Consider the following 16,914-nt stretch of genomic DNA (forward strand, 5'->3'; position numbering starts at 1 on the left):
CTTCACTTCCCATTTCCCTTAGTAAGGATGCTGGCGCCTGCACCCAGAGCTGAGGAATGGGTTGGCTTCAGGTGCTGACATCGCGGGCTCCCAGGACAGGCAAGTATCCTTCAATTAAGTCAGCCGCTACAAATACTGTAGTGGCCGACTTTTAATATTTTTTAATCCAGGCTGGAACTCCTCTAAGGATGGAACAGTCAATTCATAGTTACATAGTTACATAGTAGGTGAGGTTGAAAAAAGACACACGTCCATCAAGTCCAACCTATGTGTGTGATTATGTGTCAGTATTACCTTACATATCCCTGTATGTTGCGGTCATTCAGGTGATTATCTAATAGTTTCTTGAAGCTATCAATGCTCCCCGCTGAGACCACCGCCTGTGAAAGGGAATTCCACATCCTTACCGCTCTTACAGTAAAGAACCCTCTACGTAGTTTAAGGTTAAACCTCTTTTCTTCTAATTGTAATGAGTGGCCCCGAGTCTTATTAAACTCTCTTCTGTGAAAAAGTTTTATCCCTATTGTGGGGTCACCAATACAGTATTTGTAAATTGAAATCATATCCCCTCTCAAGCGTCTCTTCTCCAGAGAGAATAAGTTCAACGCTCGCAACCTTTCCTCATAACTAAGATCCTCCAGACCCTTTATTAGCTTTGTTGCCCTTCTTTGTACTCGCTCCATTTCCAGTACATCCTTCCTGAGGACTGGTGCCCAGAACTGGACAGCATACTCCAGGTGCGGCCGGACCAGAGTCTTGTAGAGCGGGAGAATTATCGTTTTATCTCTGGAGTTGATCCCCCTTTTAATACATGCCAATATTCTGTTTGCCTTATTAGCAGCAGCTTGGCATTGCATGCCATTGCTGAGCCTATCATCTACTAGGACCCCCTGGTCCTTTTCCATCCTAGATTCCCCCAGAGGTTCTCCCCCCAGTGTATAGATTGCATTCATATTTTTGCCACCCAAATGCATTATTTTACATTTTTCTACATTGAACCTCATTTGCCATGTAGTCGCCCACCCCATTAATTTGTTCAGGTCTTTTTGCAAGGTTTCCACATTCTGCGGAGAAGTTATTGCCCTGCTTAGCTTAGTATCGTCTGCAAATACAGAGATTGAACTGTTTATCCCACCCTCCAGATCGTTTATAAACAAATTAAATAGGATTGGTCCCAGCACAGAACCCTGGGGAACGCCACTACCCACCCCTGACCATTCTGAGTACTCCCCATTTATCACCACCCTCTGAACTCGCCCTTGTAGCCAGTTTTCAATCCAGGTACTCACCCTATGGTCCATGCCAATGGACCCTATTTTGTACAGTAAACGTTTATGGGGAACTGTGTCAAATGCTTTTGCAAAATCCAGATACACCACGTCTACGGGCCTTCCTTTATCTAGATGGCAACTCACCTCCTCATAGAAGGTTAATAGATTGGTTTGGCAAGAACGATTCTTCATGAATCCATGCTGATTACTGCTAATGATATCATTCTTATTACTAAAATCTTGTATATAGTACCTTATCATCCCCATACTATTGATGTTAGGCTAACTGGTCTGTAATTCCCAGGGATGTTTTTTGGGCCCTTTTTAAATATTGGTGCTAAATTGGCTTTTCTCCAATCAGCTGGTACCATTCCAGTCAATAGACTGTCTGTAAAAATTAGGAACAACGGTCTGGCAATCACCTGACTGAGTTACCTAAGTACCCTCGGATGCAAGCCATCTGGTCCCGGTGATTTATTAATGTTACGTTTCTCAAGCCTAATTTTAATTCCGTCCTCTGTTAACCATGGAGGTGCTTCCTGTGTTGTGTCATGAGGATAAACACTGCAGTTTTGGTTACTGAAGCCCCCCGATTCACTCGTGAAGACTGAGGAGAAGAATAAATTCAATACCTTTGCCATCTCCCCATCCTTTGTAACCAGATGTCCTTCCTCATTCTTTATGGGGCCAATATGGTCTGTCCTCCCTTTTTTACTGTTTACATACTTAAAGAATTTCTTGGGATTTTTTTTGCTCTCCTCCGCTATGTGTCTTTCATGTTCTATCTTAGCCGTCCTAATTGCACCCTTACATTTCTTATTGCATTCTTTATAAAGTCTGAATGCTGAGGATGATCCCTCAACCTTGTATTTTTTGAAGGCCTTCTCCTTTGCTTTTATATGCATTTTTACATTGGAGTTAAGCCATCCAGGATTTTTGTTCGCTCTTTTAAATTTATTACCCAATGGGATACATTGGCTAATGCCCTTATTTAATATGCTCTTAAAGCAAACCCATCTCTCCTCCGTATTCTTTGTTCCTAATATTTTATCCCAATTTATGCCTTTTAGCAAGGTTTGTAGTTTAGGGAAGTTGGCTCTTTTGAAATTCAGTGTCTTTGTATTCCCTTTATGTTTCCTATTTGTGTGATTTATACTGAAACTAATTGACCTGTGATCGCTGTTACCTAAATTGCCCCAAATTTCCACATCTGTGATCAGGTCTGTATTGTTGGTAATCAGTAGATCCAGTAATGTTTTATTTCTAGTTGGTGCGTCTACCATCTGACCCATAAAATTGTCCTGCAAGACATTAAGGAACTGGCGAGCCTTAAATAAATGCGCGGTTCCCTCCGCCCAGTCTATGTCTGGATAATTAAAATCTCCCATTATGATAACACTTCCCATCCTTGCTGCTAATCCAATTTGTGATAGGAGATCCGTCTCCACTTCCTCCTTCAGGTTAGGGGGCCTATAGCATACTCCCAGTATTATTTTCCCCTTAGCTTCATCCCTTTGGAGCTCTACCCATAAGGATTCCACCTCCTCTCTAGCTCCCTCAGTGATGTCATCTCTCACATTCGCTTGTACATTATTCTTGATATATAGGCATACCCCTCCCCCTTTTTTACCCTCTCTATCCTTGCGGTATAGGGTATACCCTTGAATGTTTGCCAGCCAATCATGAGAGCTGTTGAACCAGGTCTCTGAAATTCCCACAAAATCCAAATCCTCCTTGTACAACAGTATCTCTAGTTCACCCATCTTGTCTGCCATGCTCCTGGCATTGGTGAACATGCCACATAGTTTAGACCGGTCGCATATTGTCCTCGTATTGGGTGTTTCAAAATTGCAACTAGGACTTGCTACTATACTCACCTTGTGTTTTTGTGCTTTGGTTAACCTACCACTAATGCCCCCAACACTACCCTCTGGAATATCATCCGCGCTGGCTATCACTGTCTCTGGACCCTCCCCCCCATCGCCTAGTTTAAAAACCCCTCTAACTTTTTGGCCATCTTCATTCCCAGCAGATCTGCACCCTCCTCATTTAGGTGCAGTCCGTCCCTTCTATAGTACCGGTTACCGACTGAGAAGTCGGCCCAGTCCTCCAGGAACCCAAACCCCTCCTTACTACACGAGCTCTTCAGCCACTTGTTTACTTCCCTAATCTCCCTCTGCCTTTCTGGTGTGGCTCGATGTACCGGTAGTATTCCTGAGAATACTACCTTGGAGGTCCTTTTCCTCAATTTAGCACCTAAGTCCCTAAAATCGTTCTTTAGGACACTCCATCTGCCTCTGACTTTGTCATTGGTGCCAACGTGCACCATGACAGCTGGGTCTTCCCCAGCCCCTCCCAGTAATCTGTCCACAAGATCCGTGATGTGCCGAACCCGAGCGCCTGGTAGACAACATACTGTTCGGCGGTTCAGGTCTTGGTTACAGATTGCCCTCTCTGTCCTTCTAAGAATTGAGTCCCCTACCACCAGAATCTGTCTTTCCTTTCCCTTTGCTGCCCCCCCACTCTCACTGGAGGAGTTCTTCCCCTGGCAGCTAGGAGAGTCCCTCATCTCCAGCAGTGCTGGTCCCTGACTGGTTTCACCAATGACACTCAATGGAGCGTACTTATTGGGATGCTCCAGTCCTGGATCGGCCTCTCTGGCACTTCCCCCTCTACCCCTCCTGACTGTCACCCATCTACTCTTTGCTAGTGCCTGCACCTCTTTGTCTCCACCCGCCTCTGTGCTGGCCCCTGCCGGCACCTGTCGTGTACATTCCTGGCTCACCTTTAGTATGGAGGGACTTCTCAGTGCTGACAGTTGCTTCCCTAGATTCAGAACCTGGGCTTCCAGGGAAACAATGTGCTTACATTTTGCACAGCAGTATTCACCCTCGATCGGATGATCAAGGAACGCATACATGCGGCAAGATGTACAAAGAGTCGCCTCTCCACACCCGCCGGGCATCGTACCTATTAAATTTAGTGAGGATTTGGGGATTTTACCCTGTCCAAATTACCTAACAGCTAGCTTCCTGGCACTAATACTCAAGACAATACACAGGTACACAACAAGACAATACACAGGCAGTCGCAGACCTACGTGCACTCGCAATACTCAAGTATACAGTACACAATACACAAGTACTAACGATCCACACACACTACTCAGACAACACTCAGATACTCACACTACACAGGTACTATGACCCCTGTTATAACCTCCTGTTTTAAACTCTAGTTTTTAACTCCCACTTATACCAAGTTCCACTTACACAAAGTTCCACAGCCAAAGACTGAGCACGCTCAGACTGAGTTCTACACCCAGTTAAATAGGCACCTGTGAGCAATTAACCACCCCCCTTAATTGATAGGCTGAAGGAACCAGAGGAAAAAAAAAAGAAAAAAAAGCTATTTAAAAAAGTGACAGAAAAAGGAAAATGAAAAACTAAAAGGTAAAGCCCCAAAAATGCACCCCAGCAAACCCAGCAATCAACAAGCAAGACTTATTCACTCTATAACTCTAGTTTTTAACTCCCACTTATACCAAGTTCCACTTACACAAAGTTCCACAGCCAAAGACTGAGCACGCTCAGACTGAGTTCTACACCCAGTTAAATAGGCACCTGTGAGCAATTAACCACCCCCCTTAATTGATAGGCTGAAGGAACCAGAGGAAAAAAAAAAGAAAAAAAAGCTATTTAAAAAAGTGACAGAAAAAGGAAAATGAAAAACTAAAAGGTAAAGCCCCAAAAATGCACCCCAGCAAACCCAGCAATCAACAAGCAAGACTTATTCACTCTATAACTCTAGTTTTTAACTCCCACTTATACCAAGTTCCACTTACACAAAGTTCCACAGCCAAAGACTGAGCACGCTATAAATCTCTCCTTCAGGACATTGGATTGTTCGTAATAATCAGGCTATTGCAGTTGTGCGTCATCCTAACAAATTAACCCTTAGGAATATTGTTGAGCCTTACCCTGTTGGCAATCCTGATGGCAACTATCGTTGGGAATAAAACCGTTTCTATCAGTGCGTTTGAAATATTATTTAGTAAGAATCCTACGAATGACAGATTGCAAAAGATGGGACAAATCCCCAAAAATTCTTCAAATATATTAATAGCAAAAAGGTCAGGTCTGAGCACTGAGCTGGCCAGAACCACTTCTGGAGGGAGTCTATTCCAAATTTTCACAGCTCTCATTGTGAAGAAACCTTTCAGTATTTGGAGAGATATCCCCCCTTAATCTCCTCATCCCAAGAGAATAAATTCAGAATTCCTTCACCTTTCTTTTTACGGCAGATGTAGCACTCCTTTATAGCAATATAAGCCACAAAGATGGGATGGAGGCAGTGTCTTTATTTAAACGAAGCAGAAAATATTCCAAATATCCAGAAGGAATTTTAAAGTTACTAGACTTCTTAATGACACACAACTTCTTTTGGTTTAACAAATCTTTTTACCTACAAACCCAAGGTGTAGCTATGGAGGTAAAATTTGCCCCCAGCTTGGCCAATTTGTTTATGGTAGGAAGATATTATTTACTCTAGGGAATGACCCGAATTAGTATTTTATAGACCAGGGATATGCAATTAGCAAACCTCCAGCTGTTGCAGAACTACAAATCCCATGGGGCATAGCAAGACTCTTACAGCCACAAGCATGACACCCAGAGGCATGATGGGACTTGTAGTTTTGCAACAGCTGGAGGTCTGCTAATTGCACATCCCTGTTATAGAAGGTATATAAATGACATATTTATATACATATGTTAGTACCGAGTAATATTATGTACGTTAAAGCGGAGTTCCACCCATTTAAAAGTCAGCAGCTACAAAAAGTGTAGCTGCTGCCCTTTAATAATCAGACACTCACCTGTCCCACGGTCCAGCGATGCGGGCACATGAAGCCCCGCTCCTCTCCCTCTCCTCTCTGTGGTGCCGGCATTCTAACTGTGGGCGCCCGGCTGTGGCTTCACAGCCGGGCATGCACTGCGCATGTGCAAGCCACGCGCTGTGAATGGCGGGGCAATCTTCTGGGACCTGTGACGTGTCCCAGAAGATTGCAGGGAGGGAGGGGGGAGAGGTGATCTTCCTTCCTGCGCCACAGCGTCAGGGGAGGAAGTGGGAGCTGGGTGCCTCTAAAAACAGAGTAGCCGCTCCCACTCCAAAAAAATAACATGCCAAATGTAGCATGTCAGGGGGTCCCCAACACTTAAAGCAGACGTTCCATTTTTGGGTGGAACTCCGCTTTAAGGAAAGAATCCAGGCCTTTTTTTAAAGCAATTTACTGAGCTGGCCAGAACCACTCCTGGAGGGAGTCTATTCCAAATTTTCACAGCTCTCATTGTTAAGAAACCTTTCAGTAGTTGGAGAGATATCCCCCCTTAATCTCCTCTTCTCAAGAGAATAAATTCAGTTCCTCTAATCTTTCCTCATAGCTGAGCTCCTCCATGCCTCTTATCAGTTTGGTTCCCTTTCTCCAGTTCCCCAATATCCTTTTTGTGAACTAGTGCCCAAAACTGAACTGCATATTCCAGATGAAATCTTACTAATGATTTGTACAGGGGCAACATATCTCTCTCTGGAGTCCATACCTCTCCTAATACAAGAAAGGACTTTGCTTGCTTTGGAAACCGCAGCTTGGTATTGCAAGCTATTATTAAGCTTATGATCTACCAAAACCCCCAGATCCTTCTCCACTAAGAATTCCCCCAGTTGTACTCCCCCCCCAGTTTGTATGATGCATGCATATTCTTAAACCCCAAGTGCATAACTTTACATTTATCAACATTAAACCTCATTTGCCACACAGTTGCCCAATTAAACAGTGCATTGAGGTCGGCTTGTAAGTTGGAGACATCCTGTACGGACGTTATTTCACTGCATAGCTTGGTGTCATCTGCAATCACTGAAATGGTACTTTTAATCCCAGACCCTATATCATTTATAAAGATATTAAAAAGTAGGGGTCCCAACACTGAACCTTGGGGTACACCACTGATAACCTTAGACCATTCAGAGTAAGTCATTAACCACTACTCTCTGAATTCTGTCTTTTAGACAGTTTTCTATCCATTTACAAACTGATATTTCCAAGCCTGTAGACTTTACCTTACACATAAGTCGTGGGAGGGGAACTGTGTCAAACTTTTGCAAAATCCAAGAATACAACGTACATAGCCACCCCTCTGTCCAAGGTTTTACTTACCTTCTCATAAAAAGAAAATCAGATTTGTCTGACAACTTCTGTCTTTCATGAATCCATGCAGTCTGCTGCTTAAAATATTTTTTCCAGGAATAACTCATCTATGTGGTCTTTTATTAAACTCTCCAATATCTTCCTGACTATAGAAGTTAAACTAACAGGTCTATATGGTAAAAGTGAGTGGTGCTGCGCTAATCCAAGAATAGGTGTAAGTAAATGTGTCAAAAATTCAGTGCAATTTCTTAAAAATTATATGTAAATATAACCACAATAATCAATAAATAAAGTGGCTGAAGCAAACGTGGCAAACATATATTAAAAAGGATGGTAAATCTAAAAATTGTGAACGTAGTGGATATAACTGCCTGTAACATTAGCTAGTAATAGAAACAATAAACATAAAAAATTCCAAGTAAAAACAACGTGCATCTATAAACCAACAAAGTGTGCAGTGCAAATACAAAAGTGCAATGTGCAACTTTACAAGGTGATGACTAGCTAATAATCATATAATACATATGTAAAACTGACATCAAAAAAGGAAAATGACAAAGAAAAAAACGCATGAAAAAAAAAAAAAAAAAAAAATGCATATAAAAGTTCGTTTAAAAAAAAAAAAAAATTAGTGACAGCAACGTGCTAGCATGCACACGTTGCAATTAAAGTGCTGAGGTGAGCCACATCCAGTGTTTTCTTCGTGCAAAAAAAACACTCAGGTAGGTAATGGCCCCTTACCTTAGGGTAATAGGGCAAAAGCATATGTCAAGATGGTAATTAGGGCGTCCACCTATAGTCTCCAAAAGACACGTCCCTCACTGTCCTAGATCCAAGGATGGGGTCTCCTCAGGTAGAATGCGGGGGAGGATTGTAGGTATAGGGAGTAATCGGCAAAAGAAAAGCCAATAGTGTAATCCCGTTTAATGAGTAAATATCTCTTTATTAATAATAATAGGTACTCACATGAAGATAAAAGAACAGTGGTATCAATCCGACGAGCGGCGAGCTCGTATGCCTCTGTTAGTGTATTCAGCCTATCTCGTCCCATAGGCATACGAGCTCGCCGCTCGTCGGATTGATACCACTGTTCTTTTATCTTCATGTGAGTACCTATTATTATTAATAAAGAGATATTTACTCATTAAACGGGATTACACTATTGGCTTTTCTTTTGCCGATTACTCCCTATACCTACAATCCTCCCCCGCATTCTACCTGAGGAGACCCCATCCTTGGATCTAGGACAGTGAGGGACGTGTCTTTTGGAGACTATAGGTGGACGCCCTAATTACCATCTTGACATATGCTTTTGCCCTATTACCCTAAGGTAAGGGGCCATTACCTACCTGAGTGGTTTTTTTGCACGAAGAAAACACTGGATGTGGCTCACCTCAGCACTTTAATTGCAACGTGTGCATGCTAGCACGTTGCTGTCACTAATTTTTTTTTTTTTTTAAACGAACTTTTATATGCATTTTTTTTTTTTTTTTTTTTTTTTCATGCGTTTTTTTCTTTGTCATTTTCCTTTTTTGATGTCAGTTTTACATATGTATTATATGATTATTAGCTAGTCATCACCTTGTAAAGTTGCACATTGCACTTTTGTATTTGCACTGCACACTTTGTTGGTTTATAGATGCACGTTGTTTTTACTTGGAATTTTTTATGTTTATTGTTTCTATTACTAGCTAATGTTACAGGCAGTTATATCCACTACGTTCACAATTTTTAGATTTACCATCCTTTTTAATATATGTTTGCCACGTTTGCTTCAGCCACTTTATTTATTGATTATTGTGGTTATATTTACATATAATTTTTAAGAAATTGCACTGAATTTTTGACACATTTACTTACACCTATTCTTGGATTAGCGCAGCACCACTCACTTTTACCATTTACTCAAAAAGGCTTGGTGTTCACCTTACCGGTGCATGCGGCTTTTCCAATCTTAGCCATTTCCATATCTGATAGCGCGGGAATAACTCTCTAAATTAACAGGTCTATAGTTACTTGGTAAAGACTTTGATCCCTTTTTAAATTTGGGCACCACATTGGCTCTACGCCAATCCAGTGGTACCATTCCAGTCATTAACGAGTCCCTAAAAATTAGAAACAATGGCTTTGAAATGACAGAGCTCAATTCTTTTAGGATCTGTGGGTGGATGCCATCTGGTCCAGGTGCTTTATCCACCTTTATTCTGTCTAAATATTTCTGGACCATATCACTTTTCATTGTGGATCATTTGGGGCTGTGTCACTATCACCCCCACTATGGACATGAGCTCCCCCATGCTTCTTTGTATACACAGAACTGAAGAAAGTAATAAATTTGCCTTCTCTTTGTCCCCAGTCACCTACTCTAGATTATTTTGTAAAGGGTCTACATGCTCAGACCTGACCTTTTTGCTATTAATATATTTGAAGAATTTTTGGGGATTTGTCCCATCTTTTGCAATCTGTCATTCGTAGGATTCTTACTAAATAATATTTCAAATGCACTGATAGAAACGGTTTTATTCCCAACGATAGTTGCCATCAGGATTGCCAACAGGGTATGGCTCAACAATATTCCTAAGGGTCAATTCGTTAGGATGACGCACAACTGCAATAGCCTGATTATTACGAACAATCCAATGTCCTGAAGGAGAGATTTATAGAAAAAGGGTATATTGCCTCTTCTTTGGATGCAGCCATTAAAGAAGTTGCCAAAATGGATAGGGAGGTCCTGGTAGCCCCCCAGAATGGGAAGTCCAGATCACAGATGGTTGGTCCCTTTATCACAAGTTTTTCGGTACAACACTCCCAGGTCAAGAACATTAAAGAAACAGTGGAGCATTCTGAAAAGTGATCCTACTCTGGCAAACTTTTTGCCACAGAAACCAGAGGTTGTATTTCGTAGGGCACCCACATTAAGAGATCAAATTGACCCAATGTGGTTGACCCTCTGAGGGCAATATCTATGTTTGGGGACATAAAAGGTTCCTATTCTTGTAATCAGTGTATGATGTGTATGCTTGAAAGTACACGTAGATGTAGAGTTATATCCTTTACATCTAATTCTACCAGAAGGAATTGCTGTTACTGTAGATTCCTTCATTTCATGCAATAATAAATATGTGGTGTACATACTGGAGTGCCAATGCCGGAAACAATATATAGGCAGAACCACTAGGCGTCTAAGGGATTGCTTAAGGGAGCACCTGTACAACATGCTTGACACTAGATGGATCCATGAAATGCGTACGTTGAATGTGGAAATTGACAACTACTTTATTGATAATCGCTAGATCCCTTATATACACTAGGCAGCATATTATGTATATCGTTTTCTTTTAGTTGTGTTATGTTTTGGTAATTTCTGTATGATATATGTTAAGCGGTCAATTTTTAGATCAGCTTAAAATAGCCTGCTTTTTTTATTTGGCTTTTTAAATGAGATTAAAATTAATTTATAAATATAATACTTTAAAAATATTTTTCCTCATGCTATTTTTTGGGCACATGGTTTGATTAGCCTATATATGGTGATTTTTCTGGAGTTAATTTTTTGCATTTATTCTCAGGTCCCCATTTGTGAATAAGGGTGTTATTTATTGATTAATGTGCTTCTTTAATATATGGATAGGGGTGAAGTTCTTTGCTCATATGGTTAAGCAGGTAGATGATCTCTGTTTACATGCCATATGATATAAACTTTGTGAACAAATATCTATGGAGTGCATTATTCCTTGATTTGTTCCTTTTTTGGGACCATAGGACGAATGGTATAGGCCCCAATTCCAATAGATTGTTTATTTTATGCATATACAGTGCTGTGAAAAAGTATTTGCCCACTTCCTGATTTTTTTTTTTTTTGCATATTTCTCACACTTAAAGAAAACCCAAGTAAATCCAAGATGCAGTTTTTAAATTATTTCATTAAGGGAAAAAAAGCTGTTCAAAACTGCCTGGCCCTATGTGAAAAAGTAATTGCCTTCTCCCATGCTGAATCATGAATTAACTGATTAACCATATTTTTTTGGAAAGCAGAGTTAAATTTCACTCGCCACACCCAGGCTTGATTACTGCCAGAGCTGTTGAATCAAGAAATCACATAAATAGAAGCTGTCTGACAAATGAAGCACGCTAACAGATCACAAAAAGCTACATATCATGCCACAATCTAAAATTCAAGGACAGATTAGAAACAAAATAATGAACATGTATCGGTCTAGGACGGGTTTCAAAGCCATTTCTAAGGCTTTGGAACTCCAGTGAACTACGGAGAGAGCCATTATCAACAAATGGAAAGAACTTGGAATAGTGGTGAACCTTCCCAGTAGTGGCCGGCCTACAAAAATTACTCCAAGAGCATGACGACAAAGTCATAAAAGAACCCAAAACATCTAAAGAACTGCAGGCCTCACTTGCCTCAGGTAAGATCAGTGTTAATGATTCAACAATAAGAAACATTGGGCAAAAATGGCATCCATGGGAGAATTCCAAGGCCAAAGCCACTGCTGACCAAAAACAAACACAAAGGCTCATTTCACATTTACCAAAAAACATTGTGATTATCCCCAAGTCTTTTAGGCAAATATTCTGTGGACTGACGAGACAAAAATACAATTTTGGAAGGTGTGCGTCCCGTTACATCTGGCATAAAATTAATACAGGTTAGATAAAAGGGGATTTTGCGAGCCACAATGGTATATTGCCTCAAATGTGGAAATCACCTAGCTGCCCGCGCAGAACACGTTTCATATGCCATGCAATACAATGTATACAAAAGATATGCTGCGCTAAGGTGAAAATATCAATCTGGAGATTATTAATGCATATGAGGTATACTGAAAATACAGCATAAGCAGCTTATCCAGTCACAGCAAGGCACAAAGGATATCTATAAAAAACAAGTGATTTCAAAGTGCAATGTGTAAATAATATACTAGATGTATACCATTAGAATGAGAGTAGCGATTACTGAACTACTACCTGTATATATAATGGATGAAAAAAATAATTTATATAGTCTGAAATTTACTGTGAAAAAAAAAAAAAAATTATATATCTATCTATCTATCTATCTATCTATCTATCTATCTATCTATCTATCTATCTATCTATCTATATATATATATATATATATATATATATATATATATATATATATATATATATATATATATATATATATATCTATATCTATAGATAGATAGATATATATATCTATCTATAGATAGATATAGATATATATAGATATATATATATATATATCTATATATATATCTATATATATAGATATATATATAGATATATATATATATCTCTATCTCTCACATTGATAAGTGCAAAATACAACAAAGTGCCACACAATGAGTGTGAATATCAAATCCAAGATGTGGTACGTGATTATTAAAGTCCAATATATGAAAGAAATGCACATAAAGTCCATAAAAACAGTTCATAAAAAATCCAACGTGCGTGCATTAATCTTAGTGCTCAGAATGCAATGCTCAAGTGCCATCCAGTGACCCCCCCGGGAACAGCCGCTCACCTCAGAGCGTGCGACTCAGCTGTGAGACTGAGTCTAAACACGCTTATGAGCCATCCCATGGCTCAGTGATGGAATCCAGATACACAGTTTTCAGCAGCAACTCCACAGTTAGGAATAAAGGAAAAGAAAAACTGGATAGTGTGATATTGTTTATAAATATTTATTAGAATAAAAGCTCCCTACATTAGGGTACTCACATTTGCAAGGTGCGTGAGTGCACCAATCTGATAACATTCTAATGGTATACATCTAGTATATTATTTACACATTGCACTTTGAAATCACTTGTTTTTTATGTATATCCTTTGTGCCTTGCTGTGACTGGATAAGCCGCTTATGCAATATTTCCAATATACCTCATATGCATTAATAATCTCCAGATTGATATTTTCACCTTAGCGCAGCGTATCTTTTGTATACATAAAACTAATACAGCATTTCATAACAAGAACATCATACCAACAGTCAGACATGGTGGTGGTAGCGCGATGGTCTGGGGCTGCTTTGCAGCTTCAGGACCTGGGCGACTTACCATTATTGATGGAACCATGAATTCTGAGATCTACCAGAAAATCTTGAAGAATGTCCGGCCATCAGTTTCTGACAGCAAGTCCATCTCCAAATGGTTCAAACAAAGCAAAATTTAGGTTTTGGAGTGGCCTAGTCAAAGCCTGGACTAAAATCCAATTGAGATGCTGTATCATGACCTTACACAGGCCATTCATGCTGGAAAACCCTCCATTGTGGCTGAATTAAAACTATTCTGCAAAGAAGAGTGGGCCAAAATTGCTTCACGGCAATGTGAAAGACTCATTGCCAGTTATCGCAAACGCTTCATTGCAGTTGTTGCTGCCAAGGGTGGCACAACCAGTTCTTGGGTTTAGGGGGGCAATTACTTTTTCACATAAATTCAAGCAGGTTTGGACAGCTTTTTTGCCCTAATAAATTAAACCATCATTTGAAAACTGCATTTTGTAATTACTATGGTTAAAATTTGTTTGATGATCTGAGTCATTTAACTGCTTGCCGCCCGCCCACCGCCAAATGACGGCGGGGCGGTTCGGCTCTCGTTCTGGGATGATGTCATATGACAGAATCCCAGAATGGGCGCACGTAGCGATCGCGGCCGTGCCGTGTCCTAGTAACCCCGATCTCTGTAAAGAGCCACGTCCGCGGCTCTTTAACCATGTGATCGGATGTGTCCAATCACAGCCAGTCACATGTAAACATGGAGATGCCGGTAATAGGCTCTCCTCACCTCACACTGACAGAGTGTGAGGAGAGGAGGGCCGATCAGTGGCATCTCCTCACAGGGGGACATCTAGGATTGTAATCAGGGCACTGATCATCAGTGCCCTGATTACAATAAGGAAAAAAAGTGTCACAAATCAGTGCCCACCAATGCCAGCATACAGTGCCAGCAATCAGTGCCCATTAGCGATGCCAGTCAGTTCTGACAATCAGTGCCGCCTTTCAGTGCTGCCCATCAATGCCCATCGCTGCTGTCGATCAATGCACATCAGTGCCACCCATCAATGCCCATCAGTACCATCTATCCGTGCCCACCAGTGCCGTCTATCAGTGCCACCTATCAGTACCCGTAAGTGCAGCATATTAGTGCCTCCTCATCAGTGCCCACAAGTGCTACCTCATCAATGCCCACCAGTTCATCCCATCAGTGCCGCCTCATCAGCGCACTGTGAAGGCGAAAAATTACTTAGTTACAAAATTTACTGACAGAAACAAAATTAAAAACCTTTTTTTTCAACATTTTTGGTCTTTTCTTTTTTTTTTTTTGTAAAAAATATAAAACTCAGCAGTGATTAAATACCACCAAAAGAAAGCTCTATTTGTGTGAAGAAAATGATAAAAAATTTGTTTGGGTACAGTGTAGCACGACCGTGCAATTGTCATTGCGACAGCACTGAAAGCTGAAAAATGGCCTGGGCAGGAAGGGGGTGTAAGTGCCTGTTAGGCAAGTGGTTAAGTGTGACAAATATGCAAAAAAAAAAAAAAATCAGAAAAGGGGGCAAATACTTTTTCACAGCATTGTAGTTCCTTAGACCTGTGATATATTTGATGCCGACCAATGCACTACAAGAAAATGGCACCCACTCATTTTTTGAGTTTACATATATATAGGCGCTACACTACAAGAAAATGGGCCCCACCCCATCCCTCTTTTGGGCTGGTGTTTGTTCAGGCGCTGATTTAGGATTTTATTGTTTCAGTGCATTAAGTTATGGCTATTATCAGATATGTCTAATATTTTTCCCCATACTTTTTTTTTTTATACAATACACATGGGTTACCAGCTCTAGTAAACAAATAAGGGTATATGACATTATGGCACCATTCAGTGGACTATGGGAAAATGGCACCCGGTCTTCTCTTTTTTTATTTACATTTTTTCTGATTTCTTTGCTTCACGAGTTCACTACAGTATGCATCTCCATCGTCTGACGGAGTATTGATGGCAAGCGCCAGATCTAACACTCTATTCCCATCTTTGTGACATGCGATTATCTTAGCAGCATCAGGTATGGGATGCCTTTTGTGGATCTGGTTACTTAGATGACAATACAGTAATTGTTACTTTTAGTTATGGGACCTGCTTCTTAGCCATGTTTCAATCATGTTCCAATATGCATTAAGTGATTATATGTTACACATAACTAATATGGCAACTCTGGGGTTTCCCTCAATATACCACAAAATGGCGCCATCCACGGGGCTACAGCAAAATGGCACCAATTCAATTGTCTGTTAGGCACCAGTGTAGGCTATTAAGAGGTGAATGTTCTAGCGTCAGCATGTAGGTGGATCTCCTGAGTACGTTCATGTGCAGGAAACGCGTAGGAAGGAGCCCTGCATGCTGATGCCACAATGCCGTATCCTAGGTTGGGATAGGCAGCCATCGCTGTATATTCGGCCTTTCATGTGTTTTTTTTTTACTTGAATGTACATCCTTTAAATTGTATGTACTTCAAAGTGTATTCAGTGTGTAAATCACCAATAGTGGTCCACTTCGAGAATAAAACTTCTAAGTGGACCACTATGGGTGACTTACACACTGAATACACTTACACTTATTTGTCGAACGAGTGCACCATTATTAAACTTTTAATACTCTGGTGTAAGATCACTACTTAATGGTTGCAGCTGTTCTAGATTTTAACTTAGGAAGTTAATTTATCACCATACACATAGTACTTTACACCATAAACCTTTTCTCAGGCTCAGTGCGGTGAGCACCCTTCTGACCAGATTTTGGTGCGAGTGGCCATTGCCCCTGTGGAAGAGCCACTGGATGACTGCTGGGAACTCTCAAAAGGTTATTCTGATGATATGCCGTTTACCAATGGCATTCTGATGAGTGCATATTGGTGAAGGAAACAGCACTGGAGTCACTTTATGCAGGGAAGCACTGTTGTCACATTATATGGGTGATATCATCTGGGAACATACCTTCATTGGATGATTGCCACAAACTTTGGATACAGTTTCCACTTTATGGACCTTTTTTGGACTTTCATTATGTGTTAGGCGTTTGCGTGATGTAACATGGTCACATGTTTAATTTATGACATTTTGTATTATACATGGCACATTACGTTTGAAATGCTGTAGCTCTGCACTTTTTTTATTACTGAATTGAGATGCCGATTGAGTCAGGTTTTCCAACATCAGTAGCTGACTTTGTGCGATTTTGGCTGAATGAGCATAAATTACCCCAGACTTCAGACACTTGCTCCCTATTAATGCCTATGGTTCGGAAAAAAGATGTCCAACAAGTGCATATAGTTGTGAAGGGCAGGTGTCCACAAACTATTGGTCACAGTTTATATCAACCTATCGATCATGGGTAGATGACAGGTAGACCGCGATTCTTCCTTGCC

The 16,914-nt window shown here is 40.6% G+C and overlaps 1 protein-coding gene across 1 annotated transcript in view; it reads right to left on the reverse strand.

Annotated features, from left to right (window-relative positions):
- The window catches only part of FDXR (ferredoxin reductase), a 121,395-nt gene that overhangs the window by 7,755 nt on the left and 96,726 nt on the right, over window positions 1-16,914 (reverse strand). The gene's annotated exons all lie outside the window — the stretch shown is intronic.

The sequence above is a fragment of the Aquarana catesbeiana genome, linkage group LG12 (assembly GCF_042186555.1).
Source record: "Aquarana catesbeiana isolate 2022-GZ linkage group LG12, ASM4218655v1, whole genome shotgun sequence".
Classification (NCBI taxonomy): domain Eukaryota; kingdom Metazoa; phylum Chordata; class Amphibia; order Anura; family Ranidae; genus Aquarana; species Aquarana catesbeiana.